We start from the raw sequence: 24,863 nt of genomic DNA on the forward strand, positions 1-24,863 counted from the left end.
CCCTTCCAACATCCCCTTAGCAGGGGGTCCCCTTGCCTCTCCAGCATCCCCTTAGCAGGGGGTCCCCTTGCCTCTCCAGCATTGCCTTAGCATGGGGTCTCCTTGCCTCCCCTTAGTAGGGTGTCCCCTTACCGCTCCACGTCTGCTAGTGTATCCAGAAGACCAGGATCACAGCTGTCTCCAGCACCGTGCCTCTGCTTTTGGCTGGACTAAAGAAATCGCTGTGGTGCTCTTCAAAGGCAGTCACTCCTACTTTCTTCAGGCAGTGCAAGGATCCATAATTCTGCCTCTTCCACTCGCTACTGAGGAAGAGGGCAGGGCCTGCATATCTGCTCTATTGACAGTAAGTTGTGAGCAGGCGAGGGAAGGCTTTCTGTTCAAGCTGTTGCTGGAAGCTTTTTTATTCCTTGTAAAAAGCACCACATATTTCTTTTGGTAAGTGTAATACTTTTGCAACCTCTATTCTGGACTTTGACCCTGTTCGAAAATGAGGCATTATTTTTGAGGCCTGCACAAACATTATGTCTACATTTGTCCTTCACAAGGAACCAAACACCCCATTGTAGGGCTTGATTCTCAGAGGGTAGCGCTGCAGAGCAGTCTAAGGCTTACTCAAGGGAGGTGGTGTGGGCTAGTAATCGCCATTTACGAGTTTGCAGAAATGACATTCAATAATTGATTGTCCAGTATATACTTTTCTTTACAAGAAGGAAGAGTATATTTATTACACACACACACACACACACACTACTCAATACCATGCATCAATTTACAAATATACATAAGCTGTTGGAATTACTTTGTGACTATGCATAACATTTCCTCCCCTCCAGAAGGGGGGAGGGTCTAGTGCCTCCACTCCCATGTATGGACATCATCTTACCCCCAAATGCAGTGGGTTGACCATAACCTGGAGTGAGGACCCTTCCCACTGGCACCATCCGAGTAGCGGCCCTCCCCATTATCTCACTAAGCATTTATAATAGGAACACCTGCCATAGTCTATGTTTGACAAGTTCACTGACTTGGATGCCCTGCGCACTGTTCACGCTATTCTTTATTCAAAACCTATCAACCTATAGTTCTAATTCCATTAGAACATTTGTTTTTATTCAAACATATTTTTTGTTGCAATCATTGCTCTAACATACACAATATATGTGCCAATATATCCAATATCATATATTTCCTTGAAAATACAACATAATATAAGTGTAATCTTCAACTCATAAAAATGCATAACACAATATACAATCTAATATAAACACTCAATGCTGTGCCCGATGCATTTCGGGACGTGAATGTCCCTTCCTCAGGGGAAAATCTATAAGTTCAAAAGAAAATAAACAATTTCAAACTCCACATAAGGATATACTTTGAGAAACTCAATTGCCCAGGTTTATCCCGATCAACATTGACGTGCTCTTGGACCCATAGGATCCCATATCAAATGTTAATGCATGTTCATATCAATCATCGTGCTATTACATGCTTATGTGATGGTTTTATTTTATTGTCAGTGACCCATGCTGCGTGGGCGTGACTGACTTTCCAATGCGTGATTGAATAATTTGTTGTGATTCTTAGTAGCATTCAGGACACTCGTGCGGGATATGCTTCACCGCTTTAGGAAGTAGCGAGGTTAGATTATTTTTCTTTTTGCATTAAAGTAATTCAGTGATTTTTGTTTTTTGTTTTTTCATAGGAAACAAAGTTCCATCGCCCACAATTCTTATTAACAAAGAGGACACATTGTGTAAAGGTGAGTGCGCACTTAGTGAGGTGATTCATACTGGTAGGACTGTGTTCATAATAGGCATCATTAATCTTACGTTGTACTTCTTATGACACGACTGATTACTCGTTACATGGCTTTCACAGGACTTTACCGGTACATTGTTGCATGAGGTTTATGTGACACATTGACTTAATACACTGGGTGTACAGACAGAGAGTCAACAGTAGACGCATCACACAGCATGGGCTCTCCCACAGTAAAAGCTAAAATATTAGGTGTTCAAAAAGCAAAAAATCTGGGCGGCTCAGAGAGTCAGAACCACCTTCTAACAGACCCTACCTAAGTGTCCCTCACCCAAGTGCATGGTAGCTTGGGATTAAAAAGAATAGACAGAAACTATTGACAGCTTTAATGTGCATTTTACTGAGGAATCCCTTATTGTGATAAACATTCCTTTTATACCAATGTTCAGCTTCCTAATGAACCTAATGATTCTTATTTGCCAGCTTTATGTGTATCTGCATTAGTTAATGTGAATTTGATGTGATATTGGATTTCTGAATAAAAGATCAAACTGCAGTGTATTGTTTCAATAAAATAGTAGAGACAGCTTCTGATGGACAGAAATGTGACACTCTAAGATACTGTCGATATTGCTAAAAATACAGAAGTCTCTCTAAGTTCTGTCAGGGTAGTAGGAGATATACATTCACCAGCTAATGGGGTCTGTGCCATCAAAAGCCAAGTTTCCGCGGATTCACACAGTTCTATGGCCAAGGACAAGAATAGAGATAATTCCAATTGCAAATCGTATCATAGATGTTTGTGGTGTGGATCACGCCCCCAAGCAGCCAGCATAAAAGCTATCCATCCATCGAAAGCAATGCTTCAACTGTAAAGAAATTGCCATTTCTCTACTGTCTTCTACAATACATCAAGAGGATCAGCTCTATACAGGATCAGGAGAGCAACTGTTTTGACTCCAATATTAAACAAACATTGTCAAAGCCACTAGGTCTCTAATATGCAAATTGGAACTTCTGAACTTCTGAACTGCAAGTAACACAAGGATCTCTGTGACAAAAGACAGTAACCCATTGAGCTATCCGCATAGAATACAGTGTATCTGCATTTCAAAACTACCAACAGACAAATGATTGCTCTCCAGCAGGATAATAAACCACTGGCGATATCTGGACATGTTTTTATTGTTGTCTTGCATCTGTGGCAGAGTTTGCCATTCTAATAATAAAAACAGTTTAAAGGAAGCATGCAGGAAGTATGTGCCACACATGCTCTTACCTGCTCAGTTCCAAGCAGCTGCAGGGGCCAGGAAAGGTGAATCAGGATACACACCCTTCTTTTCTTGTGCACTGAATAGAAACAGAAACATCCATGCCGCAGGACAGAAGGAAAAGGTTTCCCAGGGCCAAAGAATGGATTTGTCCTCTTGCCATGCCCCTATGGTACCTGCACGGGTGGGCGGGGACACAGCCCACCTTTCTAAAAGGAGATGCGTGATGGGGGTGCCTGTGAGAAAGAGCCCAGGCCCGATCACGCAACTCCTAGAACAGGAACAAAAACAATTCAAGTGGCTCTTTTCGATTGCCCTTCATGCAGTTACTGCGAGGGCCAAGGCTCCTGTTTGGGTGGGCCAGGCTCATGTTTGGGTGGGCCTGGCCCTCCTGGCCCACCCGCTAGAACCGGGCCTGAATTGCAAAAGCTCATGGGTTTGCGTATTTATTTTAGCTGTGTGATACAGCAGTGTGGCTGTGCAGCATGTCTAAATATGTTGAAAAAAGTGCTCTGGCATGGCCAGGAAACTATAATGAAATGGACAATACAAGCAACTAATTGAACGTGCACATATGAAAACACAAGCTAGGAAAAAATAGAACATGACAGATACGCATATGATATAAAAAAAATAAGATGATAATCAGCGTAGATTAAAGTGCTGGCATAATGTTAATCCTGTGCACGGTTGAGGCTGTCCAGAGACGAAGTTGCAGGGAATGTTATCCGAAAAAGAAAGCTTAGGCTGTGGAAAGCACCCAGCAGGGCACGAGGAAGAACATAATCAAATGTGTAAAAAGTAGGTCAAGTACGTGTGTTAAGAGTAGGATCAGCAAGAAGAATCCGAAATGTGTAAAGGGGAAGAAGCAAAACCCCAAACCGGGACACAGGTGGGGGCTGGAGAGAGGGGGCTACCCAGAAGATCGGAGCGTGAGAGAAGAGACCGGAAGTTCCGGCTCTGTAGGTACAATCCTGAAGGCAACGCTTTTGGAAAGAAGTGGTAAGAAATCCGTGCACATGCAGAGGCCGAAAAACTGAAAGTAAAGATGAGGCACCCGGAAGAACATGACATGAATGTGTAAAATTAAATGAGCATGCAGTAAAGGTGGGGTACCATCAATGAATGGGATTCGAAGTAGTGATGTGTTGTAAGAGGAACTCATGAAGTCGCAGGCATTGAATGAAGGTAACACAAAGCTGCACCATATTTACAATGATATGGTGCATCTGTGGATTTACCCCTGCGATGGCGCTACTCTTAGCAGTGTCTATCTTGGAACCATTGTCCAAATACGTGGACGTGTTCCTTAAACCTTTGCTGTTGGATGTTCCCTCATACTTGTGGGACACTATGGATTTTATTAATAAAATCGAAGGCTTTCCTTTTGACCCTGATATCCACGTGTTGGCAACTATGGACGTGTCATCTCTGTGCACACAATCCCTCAGCAAGATAGGCTGGATGCGATGGAAGTATACTTGTAGTCAAGGAACAGACCTCATCGGGTCCCAACAGAATTCATTCTGAAAGTAGCATCGCTACCACTCGACGCAATTCTTTCAAATTTGAGATATGAGCAACAATTTGTGCACTGGAACAACCTATAGAGTGCTCATATCAAACAGTGGTTTAGATACGGAGACGATGTGTGGTGCCTTTGGGAGAGCTCTGAGTCAATACTAAAGTAGTTTCATGAGTGGCTAAACAACCGTAGCCCTCACATAAAATTCAGTCTGGCACACAGTAAGAAGAATCTAGCTTTCCTGGATGTTGGATTTTCAAAGTGGTGAGGCGCAATTTTTTTTACCTGACTATAATGAGCGAGCGAGCGAAGCGAGTGTGCCGAACTGCAAAAGAAGGGGGGGGGGGGGGGGGGAATGGATTCTAATTGTGTTTTTTACGCCACATATTTACTGCATTGTTGAAAAAAATAATAATCCAAATATAGCATTTTAAAGCACAAGTGTGAAGAAAACATTAGAAACAAATAAAAAATGTGCCCAATCCTCAAACTGGTCTGCTTGCAAAATGACCCCAAAGCCAAGCACAGCCAACCAACGGAAACAGGCCAGCATAAAAAGTTGAGGATTATACTGCTAGATGCCATGTGTACAGTGCAGCTACTGTAGGACACGAGTGAAGGCAGGGTGAACAAACCGAAAGTCAGTGGCCAGATCAGTGCCTCTGATAGGCTGGAAGGGATGGTATGGTGTCAGTCATATGTCAGATCAGTGCCTCTGACAGTCCGACAGCCTGGGCAGGTTCAGCTCCTTTGTTGACGTCATACAGTCTCTCAGATTTACTGAGGTTGCAGTCCTGACTTGCTTTCCCAATCCTTGTGTTGGAGCAGTAGTTATTTTGATGAGCCTGCCTTGTCCAAACATTGTTCTGCCCTATACTAACCCTTTAGATGTTTTGAGCCTGGCACTACCCTCATGAGCTCAGGTGGGTAGCCGCCCTAGTGACCCGGGGATGCATCTGGTAAACATGGGGGCAAAGCGGCCTTTCCTCTGGTCTGTTTTTCTGAATTCTTGGTACTGTATTCAATGATTTCTGGGTTATGTCATGATAGTGCGGGATAGAGTAGGCTGCAATGGGTCCGACAAGCCCTGCAGGTTAGGGTACTGCAAAGAAGGAGCCTAAGATCGCCCTCGGACAGCACATGATCGCAATGCATTTGTGCACATGGGTGCACAGCACTGTGCAAGCAAAGGCGTGTACCAGCCAAGCTCAAACTGTGAGCTTACTTGACACATGCCTTAAGATATACGAGGGATAGCGTCTTTTCATTTGTCTTAAATTTTACCTCAAATTGAAATTACTTAAAATTTAAATGTCTGTAAATGAACTCTGCAAATATTTCAGAATTAGCAAAGCACAAATCAACCACATTTGTTTGGAATCTTGAAATTAGCTGGAAGCAAATATTTTAATACGATCAATACAAATCAATACAGTAGGGGATTTCATTTCCACACATTTCTGTTTTGCCAATGCTGGTTTTTCCAATAATGAACAGCTGACACGTTAACATGCACTTGCCCTCCCTTCAAATCAGAAGCCTTCAATGGCTTTTGTCGCCGGCCAAAATTACCTTAAAGATTCTATAAGTCACCAACAAAAGGACCAAGACCCAGCTACCACCTGAAAAACTTAAAACAGTACCAATCACATCCACTCCGATTAAGCCACCATCCTAGAGATCCACAGGAACACAAGGAAAAGGAAAGGAGATAAGTGATTTTTGGAGGGTGGTCCACATCTCTGGATCAACTTTCCTTGTGAGATGAAAGGCAACACTGAAAATCCACATATCCCCCTTTCATCACCAGAGTTCAGGATACAGCATGTAAATCTTATTCTAGGTAAGAAGTCCATCAAATGTCATATGTCCTGATTGAATAAAAGCAAGCATGCCCTTTTCTTTGGGGGTGGGGGAGGGTTATATAGTACATACTAGATCTAAAGGTATCAGAACACTAGTTGTGTTACAAACGGACACATTCATTTTTTCTTTTTTTTTTTTAGGCAGGGTGAGATTAAGCGACTTGCCCAAAATCACAGAAAGTTGAGCATCTCTGCTGAGACTCCAACCTGGTTCCCCAGCTTAGCGTTGACCGCTCTAGTTGTTAGGCCTCATCCTTTGTCTGCCCTTCTAGCTTCTACCACATATCTGTTAAAGATAAGGCAAACAAACCAATACCGCATGCTTCGTTGACCTCCCTCCTGTGGTCTAGGCATGACCTACACTATCTCCCCAGATCTCTCTTTCTGTTCTCACTCCGTCTTTCTTGCGCTCCACAGCTCTCTCGTGATCTCTTACCATGTTTACTCTCTCATGCGGCCTGTCCCCCTCTTGCTCTCCTTGTACCTGTTCTACTGTATCTCCCGCTTTCTCCTCCTCTCTTTCGCCGATCTCGTGTCCTTTCTTCTCCTCTTGTTATTATCCTTTTATCCCACCTCTCCCTTGCTCGCTCTGTTACTCTCATGATTTATCTTCTTTCGCACCTGCTCCCTCTCATGTGCTCTTGCTGTGTTCTCCTTTCTCTCCCTCTTTCTATCATGCACTCTCGTGCTCTTTAATCTCTCTCCCGCTTTACCTGCCTTCCTTATTCTTTTCTCTCCATGTATTCCTTCCTGTCTCTATTGTGTTCCAGTTTTCTTCTTTACTTGCCCGCTCTCCAGCTCACGCTTTCCCTCGATTTTGCTCTCTTTTTTCTCCTTCTATCGCGCAGTGGCAATGGCAATAACAATTCCAAAGGGAAATTATGCAAATTACACACCTAACACTCGCCCACCTCTAACTAAACTAGATTGTGGTGCCTGGAGCACTTGTATTCCTGCCATCGTCTTGCTTGCACGACTGCCTTACCTTGCATTTTTTTTTTGCAAAGGAGAAGTTACAAGCACCGCAAAATTATTTATTTAACGACCCTGGAATTCAGGTAATTGTTCCGGTCATGGGCAGATGTTGCGTATATCTTCTTTCTTATCCCAGCAGTGGAACCGCGGCGTTTTTTCTCATATGATTCAAGGACACTCAAAAATAGTGCGCTCTGCCTTAACTCCACAATATGGCCCTTCAAATCCTGCACAACTGAAAATAAGCAATTGCATACTTTGATTAATAAAAATGTCAGCGCTCAGGTGGTGCACGGCTTTTAGAGCCAGTGCCAACCCTTGCCTCTTTAATGTTTATTTCAAGGACACTTGCCTGAAATTTATGCCAGTGTCTGGGAAGGGTCATTGGACGCGGGGTGAAGCTAAAACTCTGCAGCGCGGTCTGTCCAGGCAGCATGATTGAAAACGAGGGAAGCTGTGAACTAGCGTCTGCGCAGTGGATTCCATGAAACTCGAGTGGATTCACTGCGTGGAATCCAGTGCTCAGCTTCTTGCTTCCAGACTCCGACCTGCCAAGCCATCTCCGTTCTGCTACCCAGTACCTCTCTTTTCGCAAAGATTTAAAAACCTTCCTCTTCAATCAGGCTTTCCCCGCTTAGCTCTTCATTCTTATCACTCTTGTCTTTTCCCTCAGTTGCCGATCCTGCCTACTAGCGCCAAGAAACCGCATGGTGTACGCTGCGCTTTAGAAATGTTTTAAATTAGAAATTAAATTAGAAATTACAAGCCACCCACTGTGAAAGAACGCAACCACCTCAGATTCATCCTTCTCAACACCTGCTCCGACCGCAAACACACCGTTGAACTCTGGGACCTACTCGACTCAACTTCCCCTGACGTCACCTTCCTGACAGAGACCTGGCTGAACCCCTCCTCCCGGACGGCTACAAGATCACCCGCATGGACCGCAACAAAGGAGTAGGAGGAGGAATCGCCATCGTCCACAGGAACACTCTTAGAGTCTCGACCAACACCAATGACACCCTCAGCACCGCCGAACACCTGCACTTCCAGATCCACACCGATCCCAACACCACCCTCAGAGAAACCCTCATCTACAGACCCCCCGACCCCAACAACAGTTCAGCGACTCCATCGCCGACTTAGTCAGTACACACGCTCTCGCCTCCACAGACTACATTCTCCTTGGGGTCCTGAACTTCCACCTCGAGAACAACAACGACCGCAACTCGACCACCCTGATCGACAACCTCGCCAACCTCGGACTCAGACAACTCGTCACAACACCCACCCACTCCGCCGACCACAAGCTTGACCCCATCTACTCCGCAAGCCCCCATGTCTCCTTCAACCACACCACCGAACTCCATTGGACCGACCATCACTGCACCCACTTCACCTCCCGGAAACCCACCATGCTCCACCACACCCAACAGATCCCCCGCCGCTGCTGGAGCAAAGTCACTGAAGATCAGCTAACCACCACCCTCGCCCGGAAACAACACGCCGACCCCACCCACCCTGACTCCGCACCCGCAACCTCAGACAGTGGATCGACGACTGCGCCAACACCCTCGCCCCGATCAAGAAACCCTCCAACAGACAAACCAGCAAGAAAGCCAGCTGGTTCACTGAAGACCTCCAGACCTCCAAGAAATCCTGCCGAAAGCTTGAGAAGAAATGGCACCGTGAACAGACACCTGACAGCTATGCAGCCCACAAGAACACCACCCGCAGACACCATCACCTCATCAGATCCGCCAAAAGGGCCTCCTTCAAAGACCGCCTAGACAACAACGCACACAACAGCAAGGAGCTCTTCAGCATCGTAAAAGAACTCTCCAACCCCAGCTCCAACACCAACGACATCCCACCTTCGCAAGACCTGTGCGACTCCCTTGCCACCTTCTTCCATCGCACGATCGCAGACATCCACGACAGCTTCAACGCCATGACTGCCCCGACTACCACTGAGACCTCCGCCCCCTCGGCCACCATCCGCACCGAACCTCTGCTCTCCTGGACCAACATAAATGATGATGACACCATCAAAATCGTGCACACCATCCACTCCGAATCTATGTAAGACCCTTTCCCACACCACATCTTCAACAAAGCCAGCACCACCACCCCACCCCATCTCCGGAAAGCCATCAACATCTCCTTCGAGACAGCAACCTTTCCGGAGAGCTGGAAGCATGCCGAGATCTATGCCTTACTCAAAAAACCCATGGCTGACCCCAAGGACCTCAAGAACTTCCGGCCCGTCTCCCTGCTCCCGTTCCAGGCGAAGGTCATCGAGAAGACCATCAACAGACAACTGACCCGCTACCTCGAGGAGAACAGCATCCTGGATCCATCCCAGTCCAGCTTCCACAGCAACCACAGCACCGAAACCGCCCTCATCGCCGTCACCGATGACATCAGGGCCCTGCTGGACAATGGAGAAACCACGGCCCTCATCCTCCTGAACCTGTCAGCCGCCTTCGACACTGTCTGCCACCGCACCCTACGCACACGCCTCCAAGACAAGGTGCTGGACTGAACCACCTCCTTCCTCTCCCGCAGAACCCAGAGAGTCCGCCTCCCGCCTTTCTGCTCCAAAGCCACTGAGATCATCTGCGGCGTACCCTAGGGGTCATCCCTCAGCCCGACATTGTTCAACATCTACATGGCACCGCTCGCCCACATCACCCGACTGCACAACCTCAACATCATCTCCTACGCAGACTACACCCAGCTGATCCTATCCCTCACCAAGGACCCCCTCACCGCCAAACCCAACCTCCACGAAGGAATGAAAGCCGTCGCCGAGTGGATGAAGAACAGCTGACTGAAGCTGAACTCGTACAAGACAGAAGTCTTTATCCTCGGCTCCACCCCCTCGGCCTGGGATGACTCCTAGTGGCCGACCGCACTGGGAACAGCCCCAACACCCACCAACCATGCACGCAACCTAGGGTTCATCCTCGACTCTACTCACTCCATGACAAAGCAGGTCAACGCCATCCCGTCCTCCTGCTTCAGCACCCTCCGCATGCTCCACAAGATCTACAGGTGGATCCCCACCGAAACAAGAATGATCACCCAGACCCTCGTCAGCAGCAGGTTGGACTACGGAAACGCCCTCTACACAGGAGCCTCAACCAAACTCCTGAAACGACTTCAACGCATCCAAAACGCCTCTGCACGCCTGATCCTCGACATCCCTCACCACAGCCACGTCACACCCCACCTGAGAGTCCTTCACTGGCTCCCCGTCAACAAGATGATCACCTTCAAGCTCCTCACCCACGGGTGGAGTGGTGAGGCTTCAGTCCTTGACTGACATAAAGCTCTGGCATTGCAGGGCTTTAACCTGAAGCGCCCAGGGTAAACTTCTACAAAACGTCATCAAGTGGTGGAGCCCAGCACAAGTGGATGGTGCTTTGCCGGGCTGATAACCTCACAGGCTTCAGGGCTGTGAGATCTTCTTCAGCCCCGCAATTTGATTGGTAGTAGGCTGTGCAAAGTGCGCATGCGTACCATCTGTTGATTTTAGGGACGGACTGGACTGAGGGTGAGTTTTCTGCATGCCTTCATGTGTGTGTGTGAGAGTTGCTACGAGTGACTGTGGCCATGAGTGTGGGAGACTGTAAGCTTGTGTGTGTGCATTTTTGTTTTTAATGTCCATTACGTTTTTTTCCCCAACTTGGGACAGGACTGTGTTTAAGACAGGAAAGCACACAAAATAAACAAGGGGTGAGCCGCTCCGGCACCCTCTAGGGTCAGCCGCCCCTGGGAGTTAAGGAACAGGACAGCGGGATTAAATCAATGAAAGATTGGGAGAGGAGGATCAACAGATAGGACGTGTGAAGGAAAGAAGGAAGTTCATAAAGCAACATGGGATGGAAAGACAGGGACACAGAAGAAGAACCGAATATGAGACAGCACAGAAATAGATAATGCTGAAAGTACGCACATAAAAACAGTGCTTTCAGAAAAGACAGTTCATTAAGAAACCTATAAAAGTTGTTTAGAAAAGGAGCTATAATAGTGAAAATGCAGGACTCGAAAGAGCACAATATATAATATATATGTTTCCAAGCATTTGCAATGCAATAGGTCTCGCATTAGTGAGAGTTAGAGCTGATAGTGTTGTAAATAACAATGTATTTTACCCATGTTGTGAGAAGCTTGATTTCTGTTGCAGTAACCACCCACTTTTTGCCAGAATACTGATGCACTTTGACTTGATGTGACCTGGGTCCCTGTCAATCAGGTTCCCGGGGCCTGTGTTCTTTCCCCAAAACTAACCCAAACCCAATCGGCATCTCTGGCCACAGGTCAGCCCCTGGTAAATCGTACCACATGTACCCAGGGTACTGTGGCCAAGGAAGACATCTAAGGGCTGCAGCACTTATTGTGCCACCCTTAGAGGCCCTGTACTTTTACACACACACACACTGCATTTGCAGGCTGCGTGTCTTAGTGCAGCACAAAGTGAAGAGTCAACATGGCACACATCCCTGTGTGCCATGCCTTCAACCCACTGCCCTGGCATAGATCAGCCACCCCTCTTGCTGGGTGCACTATACCAGTGGTGAGGGTACAGGTGCAGGAGCCCGATACCCCTACAGTGTCTAAGTCCATTCTTAGACATTGTAAGTGCAGTGCTGCCATTAGGAGTATATGGTGCTGGGAGTTTGCCATTACGAACTCCACAGCACCATAATGGCTGCACTGAAAACTGAGAAGTTTGATATCCAACTTCTCAGCACATTAAACCCACACTGATGCCAGTGTGGTGTTTGATGAAAAATGCAGCCAGAGGGCATCTTAGAGATACCCCTGAAAAACAACCAGCCTCTGGTGGGTTCCCTGACTGGTACACACCAGCCTGCAACCACAAGACATGTTTCTGGACCCCTGGGATGGGATCTTCGCTCCCTGAGCCCAGAAACAAAGCCTTTCCTGGGCAGAGGTGTTCACACCTTCCCCAGGCCTGGAAGAGCAATCTTTAGCAGGTGAGCTTCAACAGCCTTGCAGTCTTTGTAATGCGACCCCCAGTCTCCCCTGCTATCAGGAGCAGGCCCCCTTCCTGTCTCCCCACGTTTTCGGCGGGAAGACAGGTGGGAAAAATTAGCTAGCCAAGACGGTGTGCCCACCTCTGCCAACTCCACCCCTCAGGTGGGGGAGGCGAGGTGAAGCCCACTCTTCAGTGCCCGCCATCTTGCAGATGGCAGGCACTCCCCAATCAGGATTCGGGATTGTGCTCACTCCCCCATGTGGAGTGAGCACGCCAAGGGTGTAGTCACCCAAAGTTCAGTAGCCATTGCCTACTGACCTCCAGACCCCTAAAATGCCCCCTAAATACAGTATTTAGGGGGCAGCCCTGAACCAAGAAGGCAGATTCCCTCAACCTAAGAAGAAAAAGGATGAAAGAAGACACCCAGCAGAGGAGACTGCAGAGAACAACTGCCTTGGCCCCAGCCCTACTGACACGTCTGCAGTTTCCAGAGGTCCTGCGCCACTAATCGTCTTGTCCTGCAGACAGCGACCTCCAGAACTCCTGGGAGGACTGACTGCCTTCAACAAACACCGGATCTCCTGTTAACAGCAGCTCTGTCCAGAAGAAACGCCAAAGATAGACTCCGAGCCTGCTGAGGAAAAAGAAACTCAACGCATGGAACCACCACTGCACCCGTCGCCTACGGTCCGAGTTTGAGTGGCCCACCGGTCCTAGCGAGGTTCCCCAGCGCTCCAGAGTCCGAGTACACTCTGGGTTGACCCCTCCAGGACTCCCCGACGTCCCCTGAAGCCTCTGCACGGAGACCCCCCCAACCTCGAATGGCCCGGTAAGTTAAAATCCGACCTCAAATGACACCCCTGCATCCAGACGCCCTGGAGAAGAGAACCCCAGGTGCACCTATGCCCCCGAGCCCTCCAACTTACCTGCCCAGCTGTTGGTTCCTCCTGAAAGTCTTCCTCGACCGAGCCTGGAGCTGAGGCCAAAACTGAAAATCCCCATTGAAAACAACAGGGCACCCAACCCAAACCAGCACCCTGCACCCAGCTGGCCCTGTGCTGCTGTGGGTGCACTTTTTGTGATAAACAGGATCTCCTTTTGCCCTAAGCCTAACACCAGCAGCTTGGCTCCCACAACCTTGTGGCCTGCTTGCCAGCAGCCACCAACCGGAGGCCCCCTATCCCTCATTGGATAACATTGTGCCTCAGCACTTTGCACCCGGCCGCCCTAGAGCTGCTGAGGGTGTAACAAGAGTGTACCCTGACCCTGGGGGACCCCTGAGTCTACCTCCAGAACCTCAACTCCCACTACCGAATACTTACCCTAAAACCGATAACACTATTTTCCTCCATAGGATAATATTGACTGATTTTCTATGAAAAGTTTCAGCTTCTTACACATGTGTTTTGTTTTGGAGTGGAGTGGATGTCTGTGGTGTGGAGTGAAATTATGTGAATTGGATTGGAATTGTTAATTGTGTAATTGTGCACTGTGGAGTGGATTTGTGTAGTGGAATTATGTGGCATGGTGTGCAGTGGAAATATGTGTATAGTAATTGTGTGGTATTGAGTGTACTGGAATTATGTGGAGTGGGATTGTATGTCTTAAAGGGGAATTATGTGGAATAGCATTTTGTGTTGTGTAGTGGTATATTGTGGACTTTAATTATGTGCTGCAATGTTTTGTGGCATGATGTGGAATTCTGTGGTGCTGGATGTATGTGGTGTGTTGTGTAATTGTATTGTTGAGTTGAATTATGCAGTTTGTTGTTGAATTATGTGGTGTGGAATGGAAACATGTAGAGTTGAATTATGCAGCGTGGAAGTGTGTGGCTTTTAGTGAAATTATGCTGATGGGAATTATGTGGCATGGTGTGAAGTGTCTCAGAGAAGGACTGGTTCACTCGCTCAGTGCAATGTGGAACAGGTAAACACTTCTTTCACCCGATGTTTAGGTTCCCTGTCCAAGCATGCTCATAAGCCTCAAACCTTACTTTGGGCATCATTACGATGTCCGCCCGCCACCGCACGGGCAAAAGGGACCGCCCACCATAGGTGCGGCAGTCCCTCCATGCCCATCAGGATGCGACCGCCACCATGGCGGTCGCATCCTGCATTTTTTACATTGCGGTGGGCAGTGCTGTAAGCAGCACTCGCCGCAATGTGAAAAATGCATGTTGTGTATTTGCATGCACAACGTGGCAGGCACCGCGCGGTGCCTGGCACCTTGTGCCTGCAAATGTAGGGGGGTACCAAGGGTACCCCCAAGTGCACCCCCCATGCCCCCAACACTCTGGGGGCCCACAACGGGCCCCCAACAGCAGAGACCGCATCCCTTTCCATGCTGGAAAGGTTCTTCTCCGCCTGCATCATGACATGGATGGCGGTGTCTTGCAGACACCACCACCATATCGTGCCCCTGTTCCGCCCGATCGACGAGTCGACAGGTGGAAAAGCGGTGGACGGTCTTTCCATCCACTGCGGACCCCCCAGCCATACTAAGATGGCGGGGGTCAATCAGGACTCCTAATGGACCCCCCAAGTTTAGAGTGATTGCTTTTTTCAAAAGGAGTGCATACTTTTTTTAGTTCTTCATGATTGCTCTGTAAAGGGTTCTGTACCTGAAAAGACACCATGATGACGCTGCAAGAAACATCCAAACGTACAATCCTTTATTCAGGGTTGGCACTTCAGTAGGGTGCGGTGGGGCGAGAGTGTGGTGCTTGTGGTGACCCCAAACATTAAAGGCACAAACATTGGCATTTTTCAATGTATTTGTATTATATCTCAGAAGGTGCTGGTTATTTTTTCAAGGTTTCCATTTCCCCAAATCATTCCTGGCGTTTACCACCAGTTTGTCAAGTGGTCTTTTATTATCTGAAGACATAAATCAGTTGTCTGCTGAACGGGAAGGACAGCAGGTTTATTTAGGTAAGTATACCCAGCTGTTAAAATTTTGCTGGAAGTCTTATTTGAGTAGAAACACACCCAGAGCAGCAACGAGCCCTCAGAGCTGGAGAGCAGACAAAGCAGGCATAGGAAGGGGGAAGGGAGGGTGAGCAAAGACTGAATCGTGGAGATACAGCACGGAAGAAAGAGATTGGCAATCCATTGTGGCCGGACCGTTCACCCATTTTCAACAAAAATAACCTAGAACTAACACCCCAGCCCTCCAAACAGGAGCATAATCTTAACCATGAACCTTCACCTTAATTTGAACACTGAGGGCCTTATTATGACTTTGGCGGTGTGTCGGTAGACCGCCACACCAGCGCCCTAATGCCACACTGTCAAAGCCATAATAAGATTGCCCACCGGTTTCGGACTGGAATCCAGTTTGGGCGGTCCTGCGGTGGCTGGCCCACAATGGTGCAGTGCTCATACGTGAGCCTTAGCAAGGCACCGCAAGGAGAACGCCAATGCACATTCCTGTAGGGCATGGACTGTTTCAGTCCATGCCCTGCAGGAACTGAGGGTGCATTCATGCAGGGCGACACACTGTCTGTGCCCGTGCATGCATCCCCTGGTGCAGAGGCAACAGGGCCTGCTTTCTTTCCTCAACACCACGCTTTTCATGGCTGGGTCACCGCCTTGAAAACTGTGGTGGTGAGTAACTTCTAATATGCTTGGCGGTGCCGCAGTGGCACCACCAGCATTTTAGGGGCCTCAGACCACTGCAAGAACCCCAGGGATCCACAGCAGTCCCATGGCAGTCCAACTGCTCAACTTGTTACACAGCCGCTTGACCACTGGTGCGGCAGGAGCCGCACGGCCACCATGGGTTTGGCAGTCCATCATTCAGCTAACCTCAAAATAAGGCGCTAAGCCTTAACTCATGCACTCCCAAATCAGCAAACATACATGAGCATGTACAGGAAATAGTGGAGAGAATTTAGATCAGATTGAAGTGCGCCCACACTAAGAAACAAGTGGAAGCATCCGTTGTTGCAAAGTATTTTTGTTTCAACATTGCTAACTCCATCTGGTGCATTCCCAAATTAAACGTGATCCAACGGTAATGGAAATTTAGACATTTAGTTCAAAAGGCTCTGAATACTCATAGAAACCATGAATGAGTCTCAGAAAATGTCAGGTTCCAGGGGTTCAAATATTTCATTAAGTCAGATGGACGTGGTGAAAATGTACGATGGCTCTATACCTCCTTTTAAAAAGGAGGCTTTATGACAACGTCTGTAGAGAACAGATAGGCATTCAGAACTCTACTGTGAGGGTGCTGCCAAGCCTAATGACTGTCACTGGCCGGAGTACCTTTGTAATAGAAATGCAAGAATATATTTGCCAAAACTTAAATAACATTTTATTATTGAAAGAGCCCCACCTAAAACTCTAATACGCACAGAGGAACAAGGGCAGAATCAGTGAGCTGAAATAATTTCATTCCCCAGGGTAATAGGATCTCAAAGTACAGTGCTGGCAGAACTCTTGCTCTTGTGCAACATCCTTGGCTCGAGCTTCACCCGTAGCTGGTCAGCATGCTGTTGTTCACCACAAGATCAGAAAAGAGCTAATTTCGAAGAAAGCAGCTGCAAAGAGCTTCAGGAAGAAGGTACTGTTTTGGCTGCCCTCCCCAAACCCTTATCCCTTTATGCTGAGGATTTAGTGGCTCCTTCAACTTTAACCAGCTCCCTCTGATGTCTGCAAATTTCTGCCATGTGCTCAGGAATGCAATAATAGTTGTGGATGAAACATGATATCGCTGGGAGGAGCCAGGGAGGATGCCTTGCAGGTCAACCTCTGCTGACAGCAGTCCGTCTCAATCCTTGTCCTCTGTTCAAAGTATCGGCAATGCCTGAAAGGAAACCTTTTCAACTGGCTACTTCACAATTGGATACTTTGAGATGATATACATTATATCAAGCCATTTTTAATCTTTCATAAACATGTGCAAATATTTTTAATTTGCAAAATGTTACCAATGTAACATAATATATTGTGGCTTTGAATGGGAATTATAAAATGCTGCACTTAAGAAATTCTAAATAAACCATCCGCAGATCCCACTGACCTACACCACTTCCTCCCAATTTCTGACATCCCCACGTTGGCAAAGCTCCTGGAGAAAAATGTGCACGTCCAACTGTGTAACCACATTGATGAATTCCAACTCTTGGACCAATTTCAATCCGGTTTCCGCCAGGGTCATAGCACAGTATCCGCTCTCACTGACATTGTAGATGATGCGCTAATACTGCTTGATCAAAATAAATCTTGCCTACTGATCCTCCTCGACATTTCGTCAGCATTTGATACTGTTAAACAGGATAAACTAATTAACCACTTGGAGCACAGGATGGGGCTGCCTGGGCCTGTACTAAACTGGTTCTCCTCATTCCTCCACAATAGAACTCAAAGCTTCAAGGTGAACTAGTCCCTGTCTCATCCTTCTTATGTCGCCCTGTGGGTTCCACAGGGATCCGTGCTCTCATCCACACTCTTCAACCTGTTCATGGAGCCTTTAACAGAAATTCTGAAATCATCCAGCATTCACTATCACATGTACACAGATGATACCCAACTTTACTTGAAGATCTCCTCCAGTGAGGACATCAGGTCCCACAACTCAGTCCCACTGGAAACACAAAGCTGGCTGACACATAACCACCTGAGGTTGAACGCTCTTAAAACGGAATTCCTCTTAATCGCACCACTCAAGCAATCGCCAGTCATAGAACAATGGATGAATCAGCAAACAGCTCTTTATTGTATGCCACACATAGTTGATTCCGCAACCTCTTTGGGAATAATGCTAGACAAGAGTCTGAACATGCAGAAGCACATAGGACACTCACCAAAGGAGCAAACTTCTAACTCAGCATCTTATGGAAAATAAAACCTTTTCTCCCTTCACATGTCTTAAAGGTTGCGGTGCAACCCTTAGTGATCTCAAAGCTGGACTATGGTAGCGCAAACCTTTCCGGCCTTCCAAGATCGAAGATAGCTCCTCTTAGGGCTGCCCTCAATTCTAAAAATTGCATGTATGGCACATAAAGCCATTCAATTTAATACCTCAATGTACCTCACTCAAATACTGGAGATCTCAGGTGGATCGAGAACCTCTAGAAACGCCAGCACTTTACTGCTCAAACCACAAAAATTTAAGAAAAGAAAAACCTACAATAGAGCCTTCTCGAGTATAGCCCCGAGGATATGGAACTCCTTGTCCCCTGAAGTCAGGCTGAATCCCTCTACTGTCCTTTAAAAAAAGAAGTTAAAGTGTTACTGATGAAGACATTCCTGCCTTAGAAAGGGAACTTCCAAGGAGATAGAGGACACCCTCACAGGTTTGAGTCCTAGCTTCCAAGGCACCCTAGGGCACCCAGCTCTACAAGACTGTTAACTCTGTTTTTTTGTTTGGTTGTGCTGTTTTTACGTTTTGTATCCTACTTGATGTATAAACTGTAAAGCACTCTGCTACGCTCGGTGGTCATGTTCGTGCTATAGAAAACTTTTAAAATAAAAATAAAAATAATTATAGCTTTAACGTGTGGGGCTACTTTTAAAAGGTGCCTTTTTTGCTTGGATTAAAAAAAATATATGAGGTTGTAGTTAATATAAGTTCTTGTTTTTTAATACCCAGTGGAGTAATACTGCCACCAATGAAAACATGTTTATTTGCCATCTGAGCAAGCAAGCATGTCAGGGGAGAGGATATAGCCTAAGGACCAAAGCTGCCGACTTTGGAGGAGGGGAACCTGTTTCGAGTCTCGGTGCTGGCTCAACATCCTGTGACTCTCACCAAATCTCGTAATCTTCATGTGCCTACACAAAATGAATGTGTCCTTGTGTAAAGTACTCAAATACATTCAGTTTGAGTTTGAGATATATAAACATTTCAGCTAAGGGGATTTCATGAGCTAGATGGGACAAAGGCATCTGGCCTCTTATTGTGCTTGGTGAAGGGTCAACCCAGAGTGAACGAGCAAACATAGCCAAAGGGAAAGTGGGATTCTGGGAGGGAGCAGACAACAGAGCTAGCTATAAAAGATGCATTCTAAAATAAACACGGTGCTCGGGGAAACCATGTTTTCCATTTGAGCTCAGTCTTTGCACAGACAGCAAATGCGTTGAGATAAGAATTATAGCCCTGTTTACACAAAAGCTTAGCGGAGTGAAAATACTGAGCGAACCCTTGTGCGAACTGCTCTTAGACAAGTAAAAAAAAGTTATTTTAGTAGCTGCCATAATAGGTCAAGTGAAATGATACATGTAACAGGGGCAGTCCTCTTGGATGTCACAAAAGACCAAAAGGAGAGACTATTAAGTATATTTACCAAACAAAAGCAGGCATTCACGAAGGATAATAAAAGGAGTCAATTAAAAAGATAGGCGGTGCTTCAAGCCCATATCTAAATACACCATGTCTTGAAGAGACAGCCCATGCACTGCCTAGTCGAGACCTAAACATAAAAGCAATAAAAAAGCCTAAATCAAAGGGAGGAGCTAAAAAAATTAATTTTTCTAATTACAAACGTGGTGTTTGTGGTACTCTGTGTAACTCTTGTGCGCTGTTAGCTTCACTGTATACATTTTAATGTAAAGGGTTTCATTGACAAAGAGAGATAATGCAACATATATTATATCTACATAAAACTTTGTAAAGGGTTGTGGCTCAGAGGCTGCATGAGGGAGTTGTGGTATTTCCTCAAAAGTTGCTGACTTTGCTCCAGCACTGATTCAACCTCCTGTGATTTTGTGCAAAGTACTTAATTTTCCGGTGCCCAAAAAATGAATGTGACCTTTTGTAATGTAAGTGGTGCTCATGTAAAGCTCCCAATACCTTCTGGTTGACTACTTCCGGCATCACAACAGCATCCTGTGATTTTGGGCTCATCACTTCCTCAGGAAGCTAACCTACAAATAACAAAAAATGAAAGAGTAAGAGCACAAACATGAAGGCAGATGCTGCATTTAGTTGTAAAAAAACAAACACATACATGGGTCTAATGAAATAAAAGGCCAGTGTTGAATAAAACTATAAACCTGATGTGAGCGACTTCAATGGACTTATTAACCTAAAGAAAAAAGAACCTCTCACAAGACAAGCAGTAGAAGAAACGTGCACTTGCAAGGACTGTTTGATCATAAAGAAAAAGGTAGTTCCTACAAGAGAAGCATTGAAAGGACAAAAGTACTTGGTCAGGGCTCTGGGGGAGGGTTAAACAAAAGAAGAGGCATAACACATGCATGCCATGGGCAAATGGGGACAATGAATATGAGAGCAACAATGGAGCAAACAAATGGCAAGCCTATTCCAGGCTGAAGCCCGCCGATTGAAAACAACACGTCTCTTCAAGACAATGCATGCGCTGTCTAGCCGAGACCTAAAAACACATGCGCAGTCACAGAGTTAGAGAGCCTTCAGAAAGGTCATAGTGGATCCCACACACCTTTATTTCTTGTAAACAAAAAAATCACATTGTCTCTTCCCATTGTAAGTAAACAGATTATAACTGCCTGACATTCCTTTCCAATAATTCACATGTTGTTGTGTGTGAGAAATTGTGTTGTTGTTTGACTGTGGGCCTGGGCATAAAATTCCCCTCGGCTCACAGAGTTTGCAGAGTTTTTACCACTCCATTTTGCATGCGGAGTTCTGAAAAACATTAAGTTGGTGAGCGCTAGCAACGAAAATCTTACTCCAGACCACCTCCCAGTGAGATTTCTCAACACAGGCGATTGTGGATAACCGCTATCACTCCCTTTGAGAAACCTTCATTTAAGTTGGAGAAGCTTCCGCTCGAGTAGAAAATCTGCTTGAGCAGCAGATAGAAACTGCACCCTCATGCGCTATGCATAGTGCCATTTGCACTGATTTTCCAGCGTGGGACAAACATCCAGCGCCATAAAAACAACACCAACAGCGCAACCCAACACACTCCACCGCTTGCGGAACTCGCAGAGTTGTTTGGACACTTCACGGAGTTCCATGTAGCAGCACCCCGCAAACTCCCTGTACTCCCCCCAGGCCTAGTTGACTAGGATGTGAGCCCTGGTCAAGCAGCAGCCACAATCCCTAGCAGGGTGAATCACAAACAGTCACCAAATTAACCTGTATTTAACCCTGGGTAGCTTGGCAGACAAGCAGTCAGGTTTAAGGCAATGTGGATTTTTGCAGCACTAATAATAGTAATGAAGTGAAAACACAATGCAAGAAAAAATCCACACCAATTTAGAAATATAGAGTAAATGTTAATAAATTATTTGATACCAAAATGATAAACAGCCAATCAGTAGGACCGAGTTATGAATTTTTAAAGTTTTCAGTAAAAACTAGCGCCTAAAAGATCAAAGCTCCAACTGCACTTCTAGTCATGCGAGACCCTGTCAAAGTTAAGAAATATCATAGACCACAATGGAACGCGGGTGGTATCCAAGAAGTGGATTGGGCTCAGTCAGTGCTTACCTTTGGATGAAGAAGAAATTTTGAAGAAAAGTTCTGAGAAGGTAAATGTTCAATGGAGCAAAGCTGCAGGCGGTGCCCGAGGAGGGAGCACCATCATCGGGGGGGATGGCTCTGGATGAAGCCGGGGTGATGATTTTAACATTCAGATTAAGTCACTTTTTTAGAAATCGTAAATAGCAGCGGAATGAGGCAGGGGGCAGTAGCTAAAGACATTCCCAGGAGGTTCGATACCCCTTTGCAAAAGGAGCACTCAATATAGCAGAAGCAGCTGAAAAGTCAGGCCGACCGGCGATGCAACTTGGTTGGATAGATTAGCAGGTTGGTCCTAGTCCCTCCTCGATTCTGAGAGCAGTGTTTAGCCAAAAGGTTTCAAAGTGCCAAGTTTTGGATTTTGCCTACCTGGGCACCTTTTGCACCCCAATACGTGACAGGTGGGACACCACTTAGGGGTTCAGAACTCACTGGGTTTAAAAAGTGAGCAAGGGACACACACCCAGTCAAAGGTCTGGGTTGAATCCATCATTGTTCTTTAGCTCACTTCTCCACACCAGTGGAGAAGTGTGGCTCAATGATTAGAGCGGCAGACCCTGATGCAGAGGTCTAGCCCGGGACCAGGGTTCAATTCCCCGCCTTGGCGGGTCTTGGGCTCAAAAATTCCACGGACCTGATAATTCTCGCCTCGCTGCCTATTCCAATCATGGAGTGCAACTCTGGGCAATAGCTTGCTTAATCTCCACAACGGCCCCCACAACGCTAAGGATGCCTGGCCTCCACCTTGGGGGTGCCCAGGAGTGGACGCCTCACAGGGAAAGCCAGGATGGGTTCCACAGCGGTATTCGTACAAGCGCCTTGAGACCCTTGCAGGTGAGTAGTGCGCTATACAAGTATCAAATTTACATTTATTTACACCAGTTCAGACACAGCTATATGCAAATCAGTCTTGACCTTGTGCCTCATGGGAACAGTACAGCCCGAAGTGCCAAGCCATGTCTTCCCTGGACCGGAAACAAGCATCCTCATCAGACAGGCTAGCTTGAATCCAGTGGCAAAGTGAGCAAGGGACCCACGTCTGGGCATACCCTGCCAACACAAGTTGATTTTAAGAGTTTTTCACCACCAGGACATGTAAGACTAAAAAGTACATTTCCCACCTTTTGACCACAATGCACCCTACCCTCCGGGCTACCTATGGCCCACCTTAGGGTGACTAATATGCAATAAAAGGGGAGTTTAAAGATTGACATGGGGAGTTATATTGCCAAGTGAAATTGGCAGTTTAGAATTGCATGCAGGCTGCAATGACAGACCTGGAACATGCTCTACGGTGCTACTTAAAGGGGTGACACTCTACAAGGGACGTACAAGTAAATTAAATATGCCAATCAGATGTAAACCAATTTAACCATGTTTAGGGGAGTGAGCACAAGCACTTGTGCACTGGTTAGCACTGGTAAAGTGCACAGACCCCTAAGGCCAACCAAAACTAATTTCAGTAAACAAAATGGAGGTGTGTAGGCAAAAGGTTTGGGGCAAAATCTCCCTCAGGCTGACAGGTCTATAATTATGCAAGGCCAGATACTTCCACATCCTAAAATTATGTGTCACATACCATTAGATTCGATTGACTGGTAACTGTAAGCACCTTACAATTTTTATAATTCCAGATGGGGCATTTTGCTATTTGTACCTGACTTTTGATTTAGGCTCAGCAGCAGTGGCGTCATCAACTCCCACCTGTCACAGTTTAAGAAGGTGTGATGTTGACACATACTTATTTAATAGCCTGTTCTGTCTGCAACTCTGCAGACAAATAGTAAACAAAAACAAAGAAAGAACGAAAGGTAAAATCAAAACGGATGTGGAGCAAGTCACAGTAAAACGCCCAAAAGGTGAAAATAGTGTGCAGGGATGTAGCTTCAATTGGTGCAGCAGGTGCAATGGCACTAGGGCTAAGAGGCCTGAGGGGCCCACTGAACCCTGTTTAGAGCTGTATTTTATCATTCAAGAAGCATCTTGGTCCACTTTCTTCCTTAAACAATGGCCCACAATACACTGGCTACTGTGAGTGTGTGTGAGAAAAAGATGGGATGGAAGGAAGAGTGAAATTAAGAACATATGAAAAGAATAAATTGTGACAAGAAGGAGGGTCCAAAAGCATGAAAAGATTAATGCCAGGGTGAAAGGATTTGTGGGTGAAATGTAAAACAGCATTGAATGGGTGGGTGGAAGAAAGAGTGGCTGGAATGATTAAAGTCTTGATAAATGTGTGGATAGATGGAAGCCTGGATGAATGGGTAAATTGGTGAAAGGGGAGTAAAAGGGTGTATCAATGAAAAAGAAGGGATGTAAGAATGGGAACAGATGGATGAATGGCTGAAATTGCAGGTAGAAGGATAGAAGGATGGATAAAAGAGTAATGATGAAAGGGCGTATAGACAGAATGGTTAAGGAAGGATGTATGGAAGCATGAAGAGATGGATGTAAGCATGAAAGGATGTTGAGATAGATGCATGGAAGGTGGATTGAAGGGAAATCATTTAGAGTGGATAGGGCTTTCTTGCTTCGGTTAGCCAATGGAATTCGAGGTATGGGTGAAAGTGTGGGAGGGGGGTATTTTCATTTTCTGGCTACTCCCTTGCTCTCCAGTCTCTTTTTTCAAGAGAATTATGAATAACATGTTTGTAAAAATGGATGGAGTTGTGGCATTCCAAGATGATATTCCTACAGAGCATAACGGAATTCTAGTCACAGTTTAAGATATTTTACAAAGAAGAGGTATGATTTTACACTAATGAGAGTTTGAATACTTGGAATGTAGCATTTCTAGTAAAGGCACTAAACCACCGGAAAATCCATTTAAGAACATCATGGAGATACAAATGCCTCCTCACAGCTATCTTTGTAGCTAGTTGGGTTTTACTCATTTTCTGCAGAGTATTTTCTACAATTATTTCCTCCCATGAGGACACCAAGGAAAAAATGGCAAAATTAGGTTGTCTCAAAAGATGACCAAGAATTTTGTCTTAAAGAAGGAT

General features: G+C 46.2%; 1 protein-coding gene across 2 annotated transcripts in view; it reads left to right on the forward strand.

Annotated features, from left to right (window-relative positions):
• Nucleotides 1-24,863, forward strand: part of LOC146809544 (galactoside alpha-(1,2)-fucosyltransferase 2-like) — a 163,802-nt gene that overhangs the window by 134,581 nt on the left and 4,358 nt on the right. For both annotated transcript variants that reach the window (XM_085614352.1, XM_085614353.1), the window contains one exon: nucleotides 1,706-1,762. The gene's annotated coding sequence lies outside the window, so the exon portion shown is untranslated. The remainder of the gene's footprint in view (nucleotides 1-1,705; nucleotides 1,763-24,863) is intronic.

This window comes from Triturus cristatus, chromosome 7, assembly GCF_964204655.1.
Source record: "Triturus cristatus chromosome 7, aTriCri1.1, whole genome shotgun sequence".
Classification (NCBI taxonomy): Eukaryota; Metazoa; Chordata; class Amphibia; order Caudata; family Salamandridae; genus Triturus; species Triturus cristatus.